The 23,332-nt window shown below is 39.1% G+C and overlaps 1 protein-coding gene across 11 annotated transcripts in view; it reads left to right on the forward strand.

The window, feature by feature from the left end:
* NPAS3 (neuronal PAS domain protein 3) overlaps positions 1-23,332 on the forward strand; it is an 870,998-nt gene that overhangs the window by 110,195 nt on the left and 737,471 nt on the right. The window lies entirely within an intron of this gene.

The raw sequence follows: 23,332 nt of genomic DNA on the forward strand, positions 1-23,332 counted from the left end.
AACCAAAAATTTTGCCTATGAAATCAAGACAGAAAAGAATGTTTATTCTTTTGAAGTTGTGGTCTAAAAGGTTTTTTTTTAAATGACTATATTAAACCTCTTAGGTAAGCTTCGTTATATTGCAATAAACAAGTACTTATATGCAAGAAAATCTCGGCAAAATACATTGCACAGGTGCTATGCATCTTAGGGATTTGAAAGGTGTGTTATGTATAAATTAGCTGTCACTTTTTTCCAGTCCTGTAATGGAATGATGAGTTGTAATTTGCATAATCCTTTAAGAAGTCAAATTATACTGTCATGTAGCAGACTTAACATGCTAGCTAAGATTTCAGAGCTTTGCAGCTAATTACTATGTACCTTACAGGACAGTTAAATTGAAGTTGAGTCCTCTGCCTTTGCTGCCATTTGCTTGGTCCATTACTTAACAGAATCTGCACTGTTGGTAACCAGGTGTTGTTGCTATCACTGAAATAAACACTCTGCTCTGGGAAGGAAAGGCATTTTAATGTATCTTAGCTTGACTTGTATTGCTTTTGCTAAGAAGAAAGTTTTTGGTTTTTGTTTGTCTAACACAATAATCTAAATTGGAGTCTTCCCCCAAATGAAAAAATTTATGCTTTCCAGAAAAGTTATGAAATATTGATGGAAGCAACATTTACTTTTAATTAATTAAATCCCCCTATAGAAAGTGTAAAGTAAGGTAAACATAATTTCACTGAAGGCATTAGCCTTTCTGGATATACTTTTCAAATATACTTTGGTGTGTTTTTGACTGCAAACTCTTCTTTGGCAGTAGAGTTTCATTATTGAAGAAAGTACCCTTTTTCCTTAAACCTCCTTTCTGAATACAAGCTGGTGAGTTCTACTTTTATTTACTTCCCCAATTGGATGTAGAGCGTTTTCTTTCATGGTTTCCATTTTATAAAATATCAAGAAATCCTGGAGCCCCTGGAGGATGCTCTCTGAAATGGTTGCAAAATGGATGGCACTGGGACTCTTTCCTGTATCTTTGCAACTTATTTATCTCTGGCTTTATTTCTTGATAATCTGTTGTCTAGCTAGTGTTATTCTCTCCATCAGAATTAGTGTAATTATAATGCAGATTTTTTTCTGATGAATATTTTTTGAAAATTCTTATTATCTGTGAGTCATAATTACTGAGGCTCTTGGTGGTCAGGTTTCTGTAATTTGTTAGTGATTTTGCGGCTTTGTTGTGATTCATGGATACTTTGAGGAAGCCTTTTGCTGTAGAAGAAGGGGGTCCTTTAAAGACCGTATTAAAGCAGCCGTTAATTGTTGACCATTCAGCCAACTGTTGTTCATTTGTAATTAAGCCAGTGTCACGTGTCTGACATTCCTAGCTACTTAAAGGCTGAGGCTTGTCTGTTTAAACTCCCGAGAGTGAGGATGGGTGGATGGCGTCTCCTCCGTCTCCAGGAATTCAGTCCACAGGAAGGCGTCTCTTCTAACCGTAGGTGTCATCTGAAGGGCTTGCTTTTTTAAGAATTGGTGTTATTTGTAGTCAAGGTAGACACAGTAGGCAGCACAGCTGTGACTGCCAGAGAAAGTCACTAGGGGGATATTCATAACAAGGAAATATTGGCAAATAAATGATGAAGAAGGGGAGGAAATCCCCAAGATGTTAAATGGGAGCATTGTCACTGAGATGATTAATGGTGCTGTGTATTCTAGTGAAGATGCTTATCTGGATTGTCTTGAAACTATAGTGTACATTTAATAGCACCTATAAAAAAGCATGTGGTGCAAGAGCACATTGAAGAGAAAAAGCTGTGGATCCTGACTTTATTTTCCTCAGTGTTTTCTCCAGCTACACCTTTGGCTGCTGGGTATTGGAAAGCTGGTGTTAATATATATTATATATAGGAGTATGTATATTCTATATAATATATTTACTATTAACCAGCCTTTGTATAGGTCCCCTCCCTAGAGGATTGAAAATGTTTTGTGAAAAAGATGGGTATCTTTTCAACACTTTTTAGGGGTGAACGTTATCAGTAAAAGGGAAACACTGATCACTCAGATTTGCCTAGTCATCCTAGGCAGACGGCAGGGCTGGCCCTAATGCTACGGTGGGTAAACGGCCAAAGTTCCATCATTGATGGCTTTAGTACAATTAAAAAAAAACTTCCATTAATTTCTGCTGAAGGAGTGGCTGTCTTAGAAGACCCTCTAGCTTTCTGTGTCAAGCCATGAACATCCTGATTCTGTGTAATGAATTATCACTTTCCTTGAGGGCTCTTTTATCAAAGATGACAGGTTCATCTTTGGGCAGTTACTTAACCTTCTTGGGCCTCAATAATTACTACTAGACACAGGGCTAGACATAGACAAGAGACATATAATCCTATCTTCAATGAGCTTAGCGTCTAGTAGAGCACTGCTTTTTAATTTGGGGGCCCTACTGGAATATTGGGGTATGAATCCAATTTGGTGGATCAAGATTAGATATTTAAAAATGAGCTGGAAGATAATAGAAAATTTTAGTGCATCGCACTTAGGAAGAGTGTGTTTTATCTTGTGAGGCTTCCGGTTTTTATGTGTGTGTATGTGTACCTAAAACTGCACGTATGTGTGTACATGGGGTGTGGTTATCACTTAAAATGTGTTTGTCACTGTGTTTTATATCCAAAAAAAGATTGAAAGCCGCTAGAGCAGCTGGTAGGTGGACATGTAAACATAATGACGTGTGGGTATCACATCAGTAAGTGTTCAGGGTACCGTGAGTCATAAAGAAATGGTCAGTCTGTGGAAAGGGTTGAGGACTGTCTGGTCTCTCCTATCTAGGATGTGCTGGAGCCAACTTGGATAGGCTCATGAGAGCAGGCTGTATGCTCATCTTTCCAACTCTTTGACCCCTGACCTCATACTGGTGACTTGAAATTGGGCAAAGTATTTTCACTATGGAAATTGGAAAATGCTGCAAATTAGACGCTTTCCTACCCCCACGTAGTTGTTAAATATTTACCAGCATATATCACTTAAGAGGAGTGATATTCCTTCCAACTGTAATTCTATGGCTTTATAATTATTGTGAATTATTTTACATTTTAAAGCATTTTATATGTTGCATTTAGATGTTACTGGGAATTATTAAAATAATTAAATCATTTCAATGATATTGAAGTTTAAAGTGCATAGGAATATGAAACCTGTGATTAATTATTTCAAAATGTCCATAATTTATGGTTTCAGAATAATGGTAGTTACCCTAACTTCTTACATTAAATGACTATGACATGGACAGTTTAAAACTTCAAATTGTAATTGGTGATATTAAGTTTTTTTGGCAAGGGGTAGGAATACAGTGTTTTCAAGAATGCTAACCACATTGTAAATACTTTATAAATTTCATTGCTTTATGTTAAGCTGTCATTTCGCTAAGTACTGAAACTTTTAGATCCCAGACCCCTCTCTCCATTTTTAGCTCTCCTTATAGTTTGCAATAGTATCTTTAGATTTTAGTGAACCCATCTATAAAGCAGTAGACTGGATTGGGAGATGACATGGTTATTTGTAATTAAAACAGTTGTCTTATTTTTTTCTATTTTCAGTCATAAAAGTAAAAGTAGTATGTATGAGTTGGAAAAAAATATCCCCCTCCATAATAATTAGGATAACTTTAAACTTTATTTTTAAAGAAAGACAAGGAGATATTTGAGTCACAGGAAAGGAAACTTTCACAGACATGAGATGGAATTGTAGCAATAAATTCATTAAATTACCTGTGTTAATATGTGATTGTGGGGAAAGATAACTAGGTAGGAAAGAGTCAGCTGAGAAAGGCCTTTAGGGCCTTAAAGTTTGCCACAATTTAGCTATCTGGTTGGATACTACTGTAGAGGGATTCGAGGAAGATTGGGCATCCTTGAAATGACTGTTGTTGAGCACAGCTTTAAGACGAGTCTGGGGAGACTGGAAGTTAAGTTACTGATATTTATCGAGCCTATGCTACGTGCCATGTCAGTGGGCACTGCTGTACCTATTTTGAACAAAGAGGTTTAACTCAGGGTTCCTAGTCTCAAAGTGCAGCCAAGATTGAGAAGGTGCTTGTAATTGACTAGACAGGTATCACCTAAAGAGAAGGAGACATTGGCAAGTTTGTGAGGGTTGTCTTTGTTTCCTCTCTTCTCCATTCCAAGCCCATCTTCGTCCTCTGTGAAATTTACTCCACCTGGATACCTGGGTAATGTTTCATGCCTGGGCCTTTCCCCAAAGAGGCGGGGCATACATTTTTGTCTGTCCCCCTCATTGAGGGTCAGGTGTTGTTAACTGATAATGTTACTCTTCCATTTGAATTTTAATAAGCAACTCCAAGTAAAGAATTCAAGCAAAAAAGGGTGACTTCTCCAACAGAGTAATTTCAGACACCATGACAGGGATTGGAGGAGTTAACCTGGGCCTGGAGGGACAAACCCAGAAGGAGGGTGTTCTCCTGTTCGGGACAGTATTGAGGCTGGCCTTTGCCACGAAGTAGGGGTTTGAAGTGGGAAGATTCAGACTCAGAAGAGGGAAGGAATTAACAGGGTCCAGGAGTAAGAGGAGGAGAATGAATGAAGAAAGAAGAAATTCACCAGTCTTCATCTGCTGTGTTGTGCCAGACAGAGTGCTAACCACTTGCACGTGTCCTCCCAATTAAGGAGAACAAGACAGGTGCCTTGTCAGGCAGGCTGCTGGGGGATAGATGGTCACCAGTGCTGAAGGGGAGGGAAAGGTCAAGGAGGCTCCAGTGGCAGCAGCAAGTTCTTTTACTGGTTGTTTAACCCGATTGATTGATTGCTATTACACTGGATCCTCATCCCCCACCTCACGCACATTAGAATAATTAACGCCAGTTGTGTTTGGATCAGTAAATACCTAAGAATTGAGAAAAGCGAAATATACAGTGAACTTCATAAAGAGCTCTAATAGAATCTGCATGTTAAACAGACGTTGATCTTCGCAGCAAGAACTGCTTCAAGCCTTTCAACGTCCAAATGAATTCTGATTTCCACATCATGCCTTTCAGACCTCAGCATGGTTTCTGGTGGTTTCTCCCAGTTAATTTTAGCATCACACCAATGATTTTGCCTGCAAATGACTTGAAGTAGCGTATCTTGGTAATGTGATGGCATACAAGTGTATTATTTAGGACTAGCTTTAAAAGGAACTAATTTATTCATTTAACGAATGTATTTTGATTGCCACCCATGAGTCAGGTGCTATTTTACACAAACTGACTTGGTCAAAGGTGACTAAGAGACTTCTGCCCTCCAGGAGCCTAGAAGACTGAGATGTAAACCAGTAATTGGGGTTCCATGCGAGAGGTGCCTCTGGTGAGATGAGTGCAAACTGTGGAAGTGACGCCATGCAAGAGGTATTTTTAATAGTCAGGGTGGGCCGTGGAGTCTTCATGGTGGAGGAGATACCTGATTTGGGGGAGGGGTGCCTGAGGTAGTGATTTAGGCTAAAAGAAGAGTATTTCTTGTGTAGCAGATCACAAATGGCACGTGTCAGGAGTGGAGGGCTGGGGAAAAGGCGACAGTTAAGATTGGAGAAGGGGAGCAAAGGCATCTGGTAGATTGCCCTCCTGTGGGGGCCCTGGAGGGGTTTTCAGGAGGGGCAGAGTGTGGAACGGACTGCCTGTTAGAGAACAGCTCTGGAAGCAGCTTAGACCTGAGGCAGGAAAGCTGCCGCGGAGTGGCCCATGGCCTCAGCGCCTCCTCTGTTTAGAAAGTTATTTAGTGTGCTTTGCATGGAAGAGTGTGCAGTCATCCTGTGTTTGTTAGTTTGAAGTTATTTTTGATTTATAAACATCTTGGAGGACTCTCCCAATATGAAATCCAGTTCAGGACCTGTCCACAAATTCACTGCTTTTCTTGGCTTGAGGTGCTTCATATTTGCCTTTCTCCTCACAGACCACTTGTAATTCAAGATAAAGGAATGCCAGAGAGTAAAAATGCACAGGCACAGGAGGCATGATTTAAAATGAAAGAATATTAATTGGCTTCACCAGAGTGTATATTTTCATTATGAGAGAAGTGACTGCCTAGATTTTTAAAAATAATTGGTTAGTGACACCTGCAGTATGTATGAGAACTCTAGAAACTTGAGAACAGAAAGTAAAGGTCAAGGTTACAGGAATAGAGCTACAATGAGCCTTTTGTAGGCATGCTGTTCAACTACAGTGTTCAAAATCGCTAACGGGTGGTTTCAGAGAGGGACGGAGACGAATGTGCTTGTGCGCAGATTTAAAAAATAATAGAGCAAACTTATCTATAAACCGTGGTTTTAATAAATTCTCTTCACTTTAAGAACAGCTTGTTCTGTATGTTGTTTGTAAAGATGTCTTCAGTGAATTTTTGGTCTTAGTTTATGCCTCAGAGTAGAAGAATTATGCTTTAGTCCAATTTAGATCCACAAGTCCACGCAATAATATTTAATCATTGCTAGAGAGAGCTAAACCTCCTGGAAATGGATCTGAGTTTGATCCTAGCCCCACAATTATCTATTAGATGTGGGACAGTGGCCAAGTTACTGAACTCTTTAAGCTTCTGTTTTCTCACCTCTGAAATGGAGGCAAAACCGATAATTATCTCATAGTTGTTTTGAGGGTCAATGTGATGATAAAGAAGATGATAATGGCTAACATTACTAATCTTTTACCGGATACTGATGTCTGGCAGTGGGCTAGTAGCTTAATATATACATTTTAAAAGTCTTTACAATAAACGTAGGCACTAGGTATATTTATTACCACCATTTTACAGATAACTTATAGAGTAGCTCACTCAAGGTTAAGAAGGTAGGATATGGTGGGGTTTGGATCAGCATCACTAAACTATGACTCACTGGCCACATCTGTTGCCCCTGCCCGTTTTTGTAAATAAAGTTTTATTAGAACACTTCTACACCCATTCACTTATGCACTGTCTATGTATGCTTTTGTGCTCCCATGACAGAGTTGAGTAGTGGTGACGGAGACCATATGGCCCACAAAGCCTCAAATGTTTCCTGTGTGGCCCTTTACAGAAAGAGTTTACTGACCCTTGCGTTAGACCTCCAATCTGTCTGACTGCAGAGCGTAAGGTCTAAACCACAAAAACATTTACTATGCTGCTTGGCATATAGTAAAAACTCACTAAACGAGCAGTGCTTTGTTACTCATCTAACTTAGGGTACGACTCTTCACCTCATAGAGCTCTTGTTTACAAAATGGAAATAATCATTTAGCCTCCAGCAAGATAAGCCATTATGACTATGGAAATGTTGAATTTAACGTTCCTAAAGGAACACATCCTGAGTTGTATGTTAAATTTGCCATTTATTACCATGTGTTATGTAATATAGATGCAAGAATTTCCACTTTCATAGCATTCAAAATACAGCATTGCATTATAAGGAATAATTGTGAACTTTAGTGAACATTCAGCATCACTGTTAATTTCATACACCAGCAAATTTCATATGCTTAGGAAGATTATATTTTCTTAAATTTCCAATGGAAAATACATTAAAATGGAAATGCCACTTAAAAAGCATTATGATCTGTGTTAAAAGTATGTATAAGCTTACAGAAGAAAAAATGCAACAGGATTTTTTATCCACTTAAATGAGAAGATACATAATCAGCGTACCCCCCTTAATAGTCTGACCAACAACCAAGGGGAGAGATTGTTTTCAACTTCACTCAGAAATTTTATTTCCATGTATTTGTCTATTGATTCAGGGAATTCCCTGTCCTCTGCTCAGTAATGACCTTGGATTTGTGTTACTTTGGAGCTTATCGAGTACACTGTGGCAGGACATCAACTTGTGTTAAGGGGATACTCGTGGAATTACCTTTCATTAAGTCCAATGCCATGGCTCTGGGTTGGTGGCCTAGGGGGTGGGTTGCGATTGCTAGATTAGTTATATTGTTTTCTTTTGGAAAAGCTCTTTTTGAATAGAGATGCAACACATTTCATTCCAGAGCATGTAGAAAATGCATATAAACATAAAAAAACATAGCATTTGTAATCACACCACCCATAGACAGCTACCACTAACAATTTGGTGTCTATCCTTACGTATAAGTGTGTTTATATGCATGTCATCTTTGATAGTTCTATATCCACATATATAGGTTTTCCTTGTGAATCCATCCACAAGTTGCCTCAGCTGACAGATATCTGGGGCCAAGTGCTCTAATTTGTCCACAAGCAACTTATTTAAGGGAAGTTGGAAACTAGTCACCTTCCATATAGAAACTACTTCCTGCAGAGATTTGCTGTCTTACACAACGTATATTTTTTCCTGTTGCAGTTTGCGTTTCCTTTCTGAACTTTTACTACTTTCTTGTGTGGGGAATTTAAATTCTTTAGTTAGAAAAAACAAGAACTAGTGATAAAATTTTCAGCAGAAAAATCCTTCTCTATCCTCTCAGTATTTTAATCTAGAGAGTCCATCATTGAAAGGTAGAAAGTTAGAGGATGAAGCTAATGGTGAGAAGGGTATAGTGGGCTCGAGCAACGTACAGCTTTTTTAAAAAAAGTTATTAATCAATTTATTTATTTTGGCTGCGTTGGGTCTTCGTTGCTGGCTTTCTCTAGTTGTGGCGAGCGGGTGCCACTCTTCGTTGCAGCGCGTGGGCTTCTCATTGCGGTGGCTTCTCTTGTTGTGGAGCATGGGCTCTAGGCGCGTGGCCTTCAGTAGTTGCAGCGCATGGGCTCAGTAGTTGTGGTTCGCGGGCTCTAGAGTGCAGGCTCAGTAGTTGTGGCTCAGGGGCTTAGTTGCTCCGCGGCATGTGGGATCTTCCCGGATCAGGGATCTAACCCGTGTCCCCTGCATTGACAGGCAGATTCTTAACCACTGCACCACCAGGGAAGTCCCATACAGCTTTTTTTAGATCAGAATATGTACATGTATGAGAGGTAACCGTTAAGTGATTAGACGGAGTTTTCTGGCTACTTTACAAACTCATTCTCTCACATGCCACATCTGCTACATCAATCCTTAGGTTGCTTAAAAAGAATGCTACTTACTGTGTTCAGCATTGAGATGTTTTCATCTAGTTCTCAAAGCAGAGAGAGGTCTGGTTTCTGGGAGGATTTTGGTTCAATAACCAGAGTGTAAGGAAAGTATACTTGAGTGATTTTCTGTTGGCCAACTTGAGACCTTTGTGATTCACATATTAGTGTGAGGATTCTTTGGAATTGAGCACTTGATATTTATGTGATTAAATAGACTATCATCGTATCTTATTTAAAACCTAATTTCCTTTCCCTTCCTTCAGCTCATTTATAAAGACTCCCTGCAATAAATATTAAATGCAGTAGTATTTACATAGAAGATTTTATATTATAAGGCCTCACTCTTTGCTTTTTCTCATTAGGTGCCAATGACGAGAGGCCTGTTTCTCTCTCTAGCAATTCTTATCACTTGCATTTCAACCAACATAAGCTTCCATAACAGCCTCATTTCCTTGACTATTGCCTGTCAGGGGTGCTCAGAGTGAATCACAGCCGATTGCATGCCTTGGACTTTAAACCAGAAGAGGTGCATGGTCTTTTTGATGATTCTTTTCTTTGCTTCCACTCTCCAACCACACTAACAAAATTGGTTTAGGAGTGAAATTGGCATGGCTCTGTTGGGCACAGTTTCCCATTCCATGTGCTTTAGACACCAGCTGGATCTCCTGATGAAGAATTAACATTTGCAGTGCAGGATTCCCTTGCCATCAGAAAGCAGAGCATTCCTAGGAAAGCCTTTGTAAGCCAAAATGATGTAAAGTGAAGAAGCAATTACCTTAGGACCCGTCTTGCTAACAGATGCACAAAATAAATGGAGATGAAGACACATGCTCACAAACACAGTTCAAAGCTATGAGGGTTTGATGCTGAGATGCAGAGCATAGTTCCTGGGGAAGGAACTTGGTGGTGCCTCTCACTGCTCAGGGTGAGCTCACTGCCTCTGTAACTTCTCACCGCAAAACAAACACTGAAGGCTATTTTCGCTTTTGCCCTTTCCCCAAATGTGAAAGTCCTCTTCCGATTTCTTTCAGTTATTGAAAACAGGTACGAATGTAGTCTTTCATAAAAGCAAAGTGGTGTAAAGCAAATTTTAGAAAAGCGGGGGATACCTGTGATAACAGCGTGGTCTTTGCTCACTTCCAGGGAAGCAGCGTGCTTTTCCAGGGACTGCCTAACTGCTTGATGGCTTGCAAGGGGAAAATAAGCAGCAGCTCCAGTTCTCATCCCCTGGAGAAATTCACCAGGTGTCCTAAGTCTTGAATTAATATCAGTGAAAGCAGTGGTGGTCATGTCACCATGTTTTTAAAAGGAGAGATTTGGAGACACATCCAGTGGGGATGAAAGTGGAGGGTAGGAGAAATTCTTGAGTTCTTGTAAAATTGATGATCTATAAATTCATCTGATAGCAAGATTGTTTACCCTCTTTTCTGAATGCTGCTTGCCCAAAGCTAGTAACAATTTATATGAGGCTGGTAAGAATGAAGAATGCTGTTTTGTCTTTTTTTTTTTTTAATTTATCACACTTGTGAAATGCCTTGGGGAAGGGGAGACTAAACTAAAATTATGGGCAGGCAGATTTTAAGTAGCATATTTAAAAAAATAAATTTATTATTTTTGGCTGCGTTGGGTCTTCGTTGCTGCGTGCAGGCTTTCTCTAGTTGAGGTAAGCGGGGTCTACTCTTCATTGCGGTGCATGGGCTTCTCATTGCAGTGGCTTCTCTTGTTGCGGAGCACAGGCTCTAGGTGTATGGGCTTCAGTAGTTGTGGACACAGGGTCAGTAGTTGTGGCTTGCGGTCTCTAGAGTGCAGGCTCAGTAGTTGAGGCACACGGGACTTAGTTGCTGCATGGCATGTGGGGTCTTCCTGGACCAGGGATCAAATCCGTGTCCCCTGCATTGGCAGGTGGATATCTTAACCACTGCACCACCAGGGAAGTCCAGTTGTGTATTTTTATAAGGATCTAGTGGCAAGTTTGGTTCACTTGCACCACAGGTACCTTTATTCGCTCTGTTCAGGAGAAATTTGCAGGACACAAATGACTGCTGTGGTACAGAGTGTCCTCAAAATTCGAGGCTCTGAGACATAGACAATACAGCTGGATTTATTCTGCCATCAAAAGGAAATACCCATTGATGCTGAGGCCTTTCATTGTGAGGCTAAATTGATACTTCTGTGGACAAGAGAAGTTTTAACTCTTGATAATGAAGTTAGGTTTCAGTTTCACCATTCTTCTGTGTTGGCTGGTTTTCCATAACTAGTAATACAGATGTGGTAATTGATTAGCTTAAATCAGAAGGAAAGGAAGTAACAGGTTCCAACTGTGGTGTTCTGTGGTTTTTTAGGCATTATGATAATTGACCCAAATAACTTTTTTTTTTTTTTTGTGGTACGTGGGCCTCTCACTATTGTGGCCTCTCCCGTTGCAGAGCACAGGCTCCTGACGCGCAGTCTCAGCGGCCATGGCTCACGGGCCTAGCCGCTCTGCGGCATGTGGGATCTTCCCGGACCAGGGCACGAACCCGTGTCCCCTGCATCGGCAGGCTGACTCTCAACCACTGTGCCACCAGGGAAGCCCCCCAAATAACCATTTTTGAAGTAAGTAAGTAGTATACTAATTTTGCACTGAAGAAAATGAAGGCTCAGAGACGGTAGGCCAGTTGCTCGGTTTACACAGCTGATAAAGTTTAATCTGTTGACTATTTATAGCAGAATAATCTGAGTCAGTCTGGCCCAGCAGTTTATCCCCTTTAAACAGAATGATGTGGCCCTTTGGAGCAGGATGATAGTTTTCCTCAGAAAAACATTCATCCTCTACTGAAGGATAGTCTAATGAAATCTATTGCTGCAAAAGAATAAGACTCTGAGGAGCTTAAAGCCTTACCTGTAGAGGAGGGAAGTTTCTTATATTTGAACATTAGTCACTTAAACATGCAGTGTCCTTTGTGTTCCCAGCTGTGTACCCTTGAGTGTGGAGGCAAATTAGGTCTCCCCTTTGGAAACTTCATCTGCTGTTACACTGCAGTTATCACACAGAAATGGATGAATCCAAAACTTTTATATCAAGCCCTACCTCTTTCCAAATTCAAGTTTTATATTTCCAAACTGCTTGATGTCTCTGCTTGTGATCCACTTTATATCAACCTCTGCATCTAAAGACCAACAAATTTGCAAGCACTTCTAGGTGTTTCGCAATTGATCCTCAAAGCAACCCAGTGAACTGTATTTTATCTCTATTTTACATGGAAAAAACCTTAAACCAAGCAAATGAACAAACAAAAAGCCCTCGAGCGGGAGGGGGAGTAAGGTCTCCCCCTTACTTGTCTTATCTCTCATCTCATTCAGTTTTTTTAAAATTAATTAATTTATTTTTGGCTGCGTTGGGTCTTCGTTGCCGCACGCGGGCTTTCTCTAGTTGCGGTGAGCGGGCTTCTCATTGCGGTGGCTTCTCTTGTTGTGGAGCATGGGCTCTAGGCGCACAGGCTTCAGTAGTTGTGGCTCGCGGGCTCTAGAGCGCAGCCTCAGTAGTTGTGGCGCACGGGCTTAGTTGCTCCGCGGCATGTGGGGTCTTCCTGGTCTGGGGCTCGAACCCGTGTTCCTTGCATTGGCAGGCAGATTCTTAACCACTGCACCACCAGGGAAGCCCTCATTCAGTTTTATTAACTACTTGAGTTTACTGTACACAAAGTACCTTGCAAGACAGTACAAATGTCCTTTCTGGGCTGCCTTAAATAGTTACCAGATTAAAGTAATGTTTCTAGCAAATTTCCTTGCTCAAAATCATTGATTGTTCATTCTCACCACATGGTGTCTATAGCTTAGTGTTTAAAACCCACCAGTCTTGCTCTAGTTTGCCTCCTCTTCTCCCCCAAGGTCTTTCTCAGCCCAGACTCTCTGCTCCTATCTGTGAAACGTGTCTACTTGTGTTAGGTACAAGACGTGCACTATCTCTGTGCCTTGGCTTTATCCACAGTGGTTTCTTCCCTCTCTTAATTCAACACATTAGTTGAGTACGTTCTATAACTAGGCACTATTGTTTGGGATATGTCGATGAACAAAGACCAAAATCTTCGCCCTCCAAGTTCGAGGGCATTAGAGACAGGCAGTAAACAACAAATGTTGAAAACCAAGTAGATCACATAGTCTGTTTGGTGGTCAGTGCTATGGAACAAAAATACAGGTTAAGAAGAAATTAGGGGTGTTGAGGTGAAGTTTTTGGTATGGTTTCAAATAGGTGAGGCTCCATTTAAAAGTAGGACATTTTCCTCCAAGGATGTGAGAGAGTTACGCATCTGGATAGGCAGAGGAAGATACTCTAGGCAGAGTGAAGGCTTTGCGGCTCAAGGATTCTTGATGTGTTCAAAGACCACAAGGGGGACAGTGTGGTGGGGTCTGTATGAGCAGGGAGGACAGTAGCAAGGGACAGTTCATTGAGGTGATAGGAAAGTCACACATAGGACCCTGGCAGGCCATGTAAGGCTTTTGGCTTTTACTCTACTTAAAATGGGGCCTTGGGAAGAGTTTTGAATTGAGGAGTAATGGGACATACTGTAATTTTTAGGATCAGTCTGGCAGCTGGCTGAGCATATGCTTCAGGGGGCTGAGGGTGGAAGAAGGGAGACCAGATTAGAGACTATGGCCATAAGCAAGGTGGCTCATACCAGTGGTGTAGAAGTGGAGGTGATGAGAAGACTTAGGATTCTGACCTATTCTGAAGGAACAGCCAACAGGATTTCCTGATAGAGTGGATTGAGGGGGGATAGAGAAGAGAGGGAAGTCAATATGGAGCCCAAGATTAAATCCTCATGTGTCGTTTACTCTATCACATGTTTGGGGGCACTCAATCATATATATGTAAATACATACCTTTAGGAACTCATACACAGAGTGGCGAGGCATGACATAAACTTATAAAAGTTAAAGGATAAAAGAGTGTGTGGGTGTGTGTGTGGATAATATCTTCTCAATAAAATTGCAAGTTCCTTAGAGATGTTAATTCATTTATTTACTCCACAAATCTTCTTAAGGTGCTTATTAAAGGCCAGTGATTGTCTTACCTCTTCAGTAGTGCTAAAGGCAATTAGAGGCAACTTCAGTGTAGAGGGTAAGTGTACAGGCTCTGATGGAGACTGATGTGTGCAAACCCTGGTTCCACTGTTTTTTGCTGAGTGATCTTGAATAAGTTACATAAGCTCTCCCCCATTTTCCTCTTCTGAGTAATGATAATAGTCTCTCTCATAGGGTTTATCATGGAGAATAAGTGTACTAATACATGTAACTTAGAACAATGCCTGGTACATACTAAATGCTCAAAAACTGTTTACCATTCCTAAGTAAATGTTCAGGAAAAATTAGTTAAAAGAGGATTAACATTTGGAATGACTTTCCTCCTTTAAACACCTGTATTCAAACCTGCCATGCTGCATGGATAATGTGAATAATAAGGTCTCGTATTAAGACTTGCTCTCTAGCTGATGGTTAAAAAATAAAATGGGAGAATTGTATTATGATCAGTCTGATTACCTGTCTCTTTTCAGGGGTGGACATGGAGTCTAGTCAACATCCCCTTCTGGGTACATTTGATTGACAGACTGACAGACAGCTTTTAAATACCGAACACATAAAAAGATCAGTATTTTCTTATTATTTTTTAGCTTAAAATGTTGAATGTGTATTAAAATGAGAAAAATAATTTTCAGGATAGATATGACTTTCCTAGTACATAAAAGCAAGGAGATCACATCAAGAAGGGAATAATATTTTTTTGTCCAAGTACAGGAAATTACTATTTTCCCCTCCATGTTTATGTTTTGATACCTAATATCTCTTTTTTTCCCCCTCATGTGGTTGTTTATCTTTTCATTTCTCTTATTATCAGCAGCTAATTTGGGCTCCAAATCCATGAAAGAGCAATGCTTTGCTGCTGTGGAATTCATGCAGACATATTTAGTGTCAGGGGTGGTTTGAAGAGCAGCTTAATTCAGCTTTTATTGTGCCTGGTACTTCAGCGAGGCACTGAGGTTCTGTTTGAGCTCAGTATTCCTGATCCCACTCTATACATCATAGATGGCAATGCAGACAGTGACTGTCAATGAATAACAGGTAAATATTGAACAGGGAAGCCCTTTTGATTAACTTTGTGGATCATTATTTGAAAGTAGCTTGCATCGGAACAGCTCCATCACTCATGATCATAGCACAAGGCGTAGGGGTCGGAGCATCAACCTGCTGGTTGGAAAGCTGAGGTTGCATTCTTTGTTCTGTACCTGGTCCTGCATTCATGCAGTGGTGGACTAATTACAACTATCCAATGAGCAGAATGGTGACTGTTTAGACCAATAGGGATGCAAGATATTTAAGATGATAAAGCACAAAGAATGCTCAAGAGAGACTGCGCTATGTTGATATAAACATATTAAAGCATATTTATAATAACTTTTTGAAGTATAAAACAGTATGGATGCTCTTAATTTTTTATCCTGATTCAGAAGTCTTTTTTCTAATATGGAATTTAGACAGTTATGGCAGACTGAAAGTGAATTTTTGGTCTAGTGTGTGCTAAAAATAAGTAATTTCAGCATCTGTCCTCTTTCCTAGATTTTAGTCCATACCACCTAATGGGCACAAATGGCCCTCATGAGACATTTACCCAGAAGGTTGTTACATAATCTCTCTGCTGTTTACTGAGTGATTCTGAGCCAACCATTGAGCATCATGGTAAATTAATAGTTTATCATCTTTGGAACAACACCATTATCATTATTGAGCTTCCATCAAAGAAGATGCACAGAACTTGGTAAAAAGACATAGGTGGGATTGAACAGAAAAGGACAGTTCTCTGCTCTCAAGAAACTTTTCTAGGTCACCACTTACATGGTCATAATAAAAAGATAAAGAAAAACCATGACTAGATTATTCATGCATCTTGAGGAGAGACCCAATTCAGTGGCCAAATAGGCAGTTCCAGAAAGTTTTCATAAAGTTCACATTTTGGAGTGAATCTTTTAGTTGAGTCTTTCCATCATGTTGAAATACAGAAATGTTCAGAAACTAAGTGCAATAATTAAATTTATTAAAACAACCAATGAAAATCTATCTCCTTATCATTCTAGAGCAATAGTTTAAAGGTAGGCATTTTATGATTTAAATGTATAATTACATTTTAAATTCCCGTAATTACATGGATTAATGCCATTGTTACTTGCTGTTAAACATTTATGAACCACAAAAGTGACAAAATTATTTAAAGAATGTTGGATGGAGTCTTAATTTTATGTGTCACTTAAGTGTTAATCTCATGCAACCAACATAACAGCCAAAAAATTAAAAACAAATTTATTCTGAAAATTATTTGAATAAGAAGTACACTATAAAGTGGTTATGCTAACTAGAACTATAAGCTACATGTTACTGTCACATTTCTGAGGAAGAGATTCTTTATTGGTATCTTTTTAAAAGTGTGTTTCAATTTTGCTTTTAAATGAACAGTGGAAAATATATTAATATTCTTGCTCTTCAACTGTAATGTTCTGGATTAATCGATGGGAACATCCCCACTGTGCCACACAGCCCGCCCCCCCAAAAAAAAAACAAAACCAGGAAAGGATTTAAAAATTCATTTAGAAAATAGTCTCGATTAGATAAGTATTACAAAGTAATGTATTAGAAGTCACTGTATTACATTATGAAATTTAGGTAAACCTATAATATGCATGCAAAATACACAATAAACTGCAAACCTAATATAACAAACGTGAAATTTCTTTACAATAGAAAAACACTGAATACTTTAAAGAGCAGTATGGGCTACTGTACTTGTCTTTTCCCCCAGGGGTCTCAGGATCTAAATTAGGATGAGGTTCCAAGAGAACATGTGTTGGGTGGTCCCATCCACAAAGCTAGAACATAATTTGTCATAAATCTTTGTTTAGAAATGGAACAAGGGGGATGCCCTGGGTCAGGCTGGAATTGGCAGGACTGTGTGGAAACGTGCCCACATGGCATGGTATCTAGCAGAGCCAGTACTTCTAGGCCTTTGGTTTTCTTGAAATTACAGGTAGTGAATTCAACATCCAGTCTCTGCCTTTATCGAACAGGAACCTTGGGCCACAGTATTCTTTCATGTAGACTTATTTGTGATCCATATTATAATTTGTATTTTAGTTACAAGAAAAATTATAAAAATATAAATATATATAATAAAACATATGTATCAGTATTTTAATTTAAAAACTTCCTAATAATTTCCACAACTTAAAAAGAATTTTATGTTTATACCCTCAACAGGAAATAGAATGCACTAGACAAGGATTTTTTAAATGATGGTGACATCATTGCTGGCTTTTAATATTCCATTTTACCCTTACTAGGCAATCTGGTAATGTCTGGGGGGAAATGGAGTATGTTGGGGGAAGATATGGTAGTTTTGAAAGTTATTTGGCTCCATTCAGGAACAAACGTTCATTTGTCAAGGAAATATTTATCATCTCTTTGTGAGAAACTGTGGACATTCCTCAGTCTCAAGGAAGTTTCAGGCCATCAGTGGAACACAGAAATAGAACAATTTCTTGATTCAATAATTCTTTACTGAATACCTACTAAGTACCAGGCATTGTCCTAGGCCCTAGGTATTCAGTGATAAACAGGACGTCCACAGCTCCTGTGGCATGGAGTTTATACTTGATCTAGGAGGGCAGCCAGTATGCAAAATCACATATGTAATCTTCCAAAGGTAGTGCTCTATAGTATGAAGGAAATTAAATCAGTACGAGGGGATGGAGGCTGACAAATGATTTTCTTACAAGACAGAGAATGTTAAGTGCCTTAAGAATGGTATCAGTCTCTCAGTTCTCTGCAGGTCCAGGAGAACAAGAGCATTTATGGCTGTGGGGAATTGGGAAACTCTTTTTGGAGAGGCTGAAACTTAAGCTGGTCCTTGTTGGATGAGAATGAACAAGTCATGTTTGTATATGACAGAGGATGGAAATAAGAGTTTCTGTTCAGAATTTACTAGAAATGAGAAGGGGACCTTTATAGGACATTGAAGGAAAAGAGGGGAATTTGGATTTGGCATTTTATGTGGTTTCAATAAACTGAAGGGTTTGGGCTGAGGAATAGTGGAGTATGTGGGATTTTTCTAGCCTCCGTGTTTGCGTGGAGTGGATGAGAAAGAGGCCACCTGACGGGCTGTTATGACAATGAAGAAGTGAGAAGACTATGTAAATTTTCTGCTTGGGCAAGCAGTGACTATTTCAAGATTTATTTAAGGGCTACTATGTGAACATGGGTTTGGGTGGATGGACCACGTGATTTCCTGACTCATGAAAGCGGTTCACAGACCAGAAAGTTTGAGAATCACTGTCCTAGGGCTTCCCTGGTGGCGCAGTGGTTGAGAGTCCGCCTGCCGATGCCGGGGACACGGGTTCGTGACCCAGTCCGGGAAGATCCCACATGCCGCAGAGCAGCTAGGACGGTGAGCCATGGCCGCTGAGCCTGCGCGTCCGGAGCCTGTGCTCCGCAACGGGAGAGGCCACAACAGTGAGAGGCCCGCGTAAAAAGAATCACTGTCCTAGGTTCGGTATGCTGGCTGTGGTTTACGTGATTACCTACATTCTTCAACAGGATTTGATCAGGAAATACTTTAAAAATTAAATATCAATAGAGCACCAAGAAGAACTCATCAGATAACAAACGTTTTTTGGACATACATAGGCAGCCAAAAATGGTTCCATAGATGAATTACTTATAAAAGAAATGGCTACCACTTAACTCATATCTCATTATGTAAGAAACAAATACATGTTAACATTATAGGACAGGGATGGATAACATAAACTAGTGATCAGCAAATAATGACCTTCAACTCTGTTTGTTAGTAAATGTTGCCTGTGAATCAAGGTGCCAATCAGACATAACACATGCATGTTACAGGTGATGGTGCAGGAATGACGCATCATTTTTTAAAGATAGATCACTGCATGAGAGCAATGATGTAGATGTGTTTGCTAATGACAGAACCAGCTTGTGTGATTAGTATTCATTTTTTGACAACCACCATATTGAAGGGAGGTTTTCCATAACATTTTTCTGATCTGTTGACTATGAACTTGAAGATTCACACTCTTATTAAGTTGATTCCTATCTCCATCTAGATAAACAGTAGAGAAGGAAAAATCCCATTTTAATTATAATTTCCTTAGACTTTCTAATTGAAGTGTTGTATTTTATTTTTTGACTCAATATACAGGCCCCTCTTATCCATTGTGTAAGTGAAGGTTTTCACCTTTTTAAATAATAAGGGTATGTTAATTATTGGAGTGCACAAATCCTAGCACTAACCCCACTTTTGCAGGAATTCTGATAGTTTTTGTACACTGGTTTTTGTAGAAATACTGACCTGACTTTCAAGGTTTAGTGCACTTACTGCTAAAAATGATGTTTGATTTCTAAAAGCTGTCTGGTTTAACAAGATCTTCATAATGTCCTTCTATATTTTCATCAAGTTTAAAGAACATGAGTTTGAGTATCCTGAAAGGGCATCTGACTCTCTTGTTAGCAATATGTTAAGCAACTAAGCTTGCATCATTTAAAAATATTTTTATTCTTCTGTTTGGAGATCAACTTCTTTTTAACTTCAGAGATATTATCGTATACTTAAAATTCTTCGTGACCTTCCTTTCCAAGGTATGTCCTGCCCTTGCTGTTTTTTCTCTCTTCTTACCTTAGCTCACAAAGCTGGTATCACTGTAGTACAACTAACGCTTGCTTCTGTTCGTTGAGCTTCCATGGTCTCTGGTCCACCTGCCACTCTCTGCAGGCTGCTGGAACACATTTCATCACAGCCTCTCGTAGTCACAGAAACAGTTGGAAAACTGCATCCTTTATACTAAATATTGGCCACCAAGCTGGCAAAAGGGGAGAACTTACAACCTTAAGTTAACTTCTCTAAAATCTTGTTTAGGGAGGCAATGATTTATTGAATGTTAATAAATAACTATAATTTAGTAACTCTTTTATGAACTATCTTTACAGAGTCCATAAGAATCTGTACTGTGCCTAACTTCTAACATTTTGCTTTGTATTTTATTAATTGGTGGAATCACATTGAGTTTAAAAAATTAACCTTAGACTTCAAATCTTTCACATCTCTATGGGTCTGTTTGTGTATAATAATCAGAGTTGGCCTTTAAAATCCTCAGCCAATGAAGCAAGTGTGCAGTTTTTGGTAATATGCATTTTTACGTTGTCTATAATTGTTTCTCACTAGACTCGAAATAGCATGAATTAAGAGAGAAAAACCCTGGTCTTGTCTTTCTATTTGCTACCTCTCCCTCAGCACTCCCTGGAAACCTAAAAACAAGTGGGGTCTTTGTCTTTTGTCATCAGACAGTTTCAATGAATAGAGGTTGATAACTAAAAATAAGACTTCACATCCTAAGAAAAAAGTACAGGAGAATTGTAGAGCTGCATAGAGTACTGCATGAGAATCCTGCCTTAGAAAGTGGAGAGCCTTGTGCTGAAAAGCCACTGAGAGCCCTTGAGTGGGAGAATTTTGTTTTTCTGTAGATAGCATGTTACCAATTACATCAAGAAGAGTATAGACGTCTTGTTAGTGGATAAATGGAGGTTGGAATCCCTTTCTAGGTTATTTTATGGTATTTGTTCACAATATTTACCTTCCTAAATTGATTCAGCATAATCTTCACCTCAGCTTTCCTTTATTTCTGGAAGACATATAGATAATGTGGTACTTTTATGAAGCCTTACATGGCATCAAAAAACTGGTTTTTGCCTTAGCTCAGCAGAGCAGCAAGATTATATTAACATAGAGTTTGGAACATTTGAGTTCCCATAGGGTACAGAGTGTGGCTGATATGACATGACTTGCCTTCAACAGTTGTTTTAACAAGATATCCTTCCTATACAATATACTGAGCTGAAAGGCATAACTGAGTAATGTTAGCAAGAAACACTGTTGGCAAAATTCTTGACTTTCATCTTTATCTGATTAATCCAAAGCAATGTATTACTTACAAAAGTATTTTCAACTGAATATATATGACATATTTATTTTTCAAATGTCTGTAACTTTACAAGAACTATTTTTGGTGTGTGATATTTTTATTCTACAAAAGTGTTTCCAGATTCACAGCACAAGCAGAAAGATGTCCGGGGCTTTGGATGTCTGGTTTAAAGAGGCCTGACGCTATTCATTCGTGTAATAACTACTGAGCATCTCCTAGGTGCCAGGCACTGAGGATGCAACAGTGGATAAAAGGGGCAAAAGTGTGGGCCCTTATGGTACTTACATTCACGTGGGGATAGCAGACAAGAAGCGAATGGACCAATTGTAGAATACATAAGGAGATAAGTGCTGTAGGGATGACATGAGCAGGAAACTGGGCTAGGAGTCCCAGAAATGGGAGTGGGGTTTGCAGTGTTAAATGGGGTGGTCAGAAAAAAACCTCACTGTGAAGGTGACAATTGAACGAAGTTCTGAAGGAGATTTTAGAGCAAGCTCTGTTTATACCCTTACTTCACCATTTGGAAATGTATGAGTCCCGGTCGGCTGACTGTCTTGCTGATGCCCACTCTCTCCAGAGATGTTCTTTCCTGCGCCCTGTATTTAAATTTTCTCTCTGATGCCTTATGTTCTATTTTATATTGTTCTATTTGGGGAGGAAAAATGTATTCTACAGAGCATTGAGCTCGTTGGATGAAAGATGCTATGATTTTTTTAAAGAAAGCATAAATCAAGGTTCCCTAAATATTCCGAATTGCACCTTACTGAGAAATTGTTTTTTGTAAACGTTTAAAATGGTAAAAGAAAGCTTTCCACTCTAAAAAATGGTATTTTTACTAATTTACTAATTAACACTTTTCTTCTGCTTAGCACTTTCAAGACCTGATTTAATTACAGTTTCTAGTACCTTAAATAGTGTTTTAAAGTGAGTCAGTGTTGCTTTGCTCAAAACATTGAAGTAAGTTTTTTGCCCTTTTAGGCATCAGTTAATATGAAATGTCTCATTTATTTTCACTGCCAGAATCCTCATCGGAAATAGAGGTAGTTCTGTTACTTGGTTGATGGAACCGTGACTAATCAGGGAAATGTTAGATGTACATTTGCTTCACAATCCCAAGGATAGGGTTAATGGAGCATTTTTTCCTTAGTAATATGCACGTAGTTCTGATTTGGCTCTGGGCTTGGAAATAAAATGTGAGAAGCACCAATTCTCCCATTTATTCTGAGTTTGGAGACTGCATGAATTGGCTCTCAAAATATTGAGAGAATTCCTCCTCTGGAGAGGTTCCTGCATTGCTATCTCTGGTAATCAATCAATTGAGAATCATTTGGTAAACTGCACACTAGCATGTTCTACCAAAAAATAAAGCCATGGGAACCACAGATTTTCAAAAACAATAAAAATTATATATGAATTAAGAGATAGCAAAATATTTGGAGTTTTATCAAAATTTTTCTCTTTGGATGAAAAAGCCTTAGAATAACCTAATTGTTGTAAAATTAAGTTGATCTGTATTGAAGGTGGGGTAGAAGAAATTCCTGGAGAGCAAACTGTTATTTCCCAGCATTGTTTCTTTCCTGGTAGAAGTCACATAGAAATAGGGAGAAAGAAGATGATGCAAATGTGCAATGTCGCGTTTATGTTTCTTAAATCAGTAAAATTTGGAGACATTAAATTATTTAGAATAAGGATTTCTCTTACAGAGCTAATTAGATTTAATATCAGAAAGTAACTGGGAATTGCTTCAACTCATATTTCTAACAAGTTGTGTGAGGCCTCTGGAATTTACATTCCCAAATGGAAACGTGTAACTGCTATTTTGGTAATACCTGCCTTCTCTGTGACTCTCAGACTCCAGTTTTCTGTGCTAGTGATTGTGTATGTACATTCAGACACACAGTAGTTGGAGATGGTTTAGATTGCTTTCTTCTGTACCCATTGTGGGGTTATTGGCAGCACTGTTCCTTCACTGAAGGGAGAGATAGTTATTTATACAAAAAATACTTTCCTTTGATTACAGTGTTTTTCTCCAAAGTAGAACTCTCTCTCATGTATACCTCACATATACATATAGTTTCAAGATTCCTTGTAATTGTGCTTTTTCTTGGACTGAATTTTTCTTATGTGCACAGCCCTTTTGGGCAATAAGATTTATAAAATTTAAAAAACATGTTTCTTATCCAACAGGAGTTACATATAACGTTGCTGGGGAGACAAGGTATGGGATCATCATTTTTTTTTTACTGGTTCAACCTGATGATTTTGCAGATGAATAAAGAAAGAGTCAAATATACTGGGAAT

Source organism: Globicephala melas, chromosome 2 (genome assembly GCF_963455315.2).
Source record: "Globicephala melas chromosome 2, mGloMel1.2, whole genome shotgun sequence".
NCBI classification, from domain to species: domain Eukaryota; kingdom Metazoa; phylum Chordata; class Mammalia; order Artiodactyla; family Delphinidae; genus Globicephala; species Globicephala melas.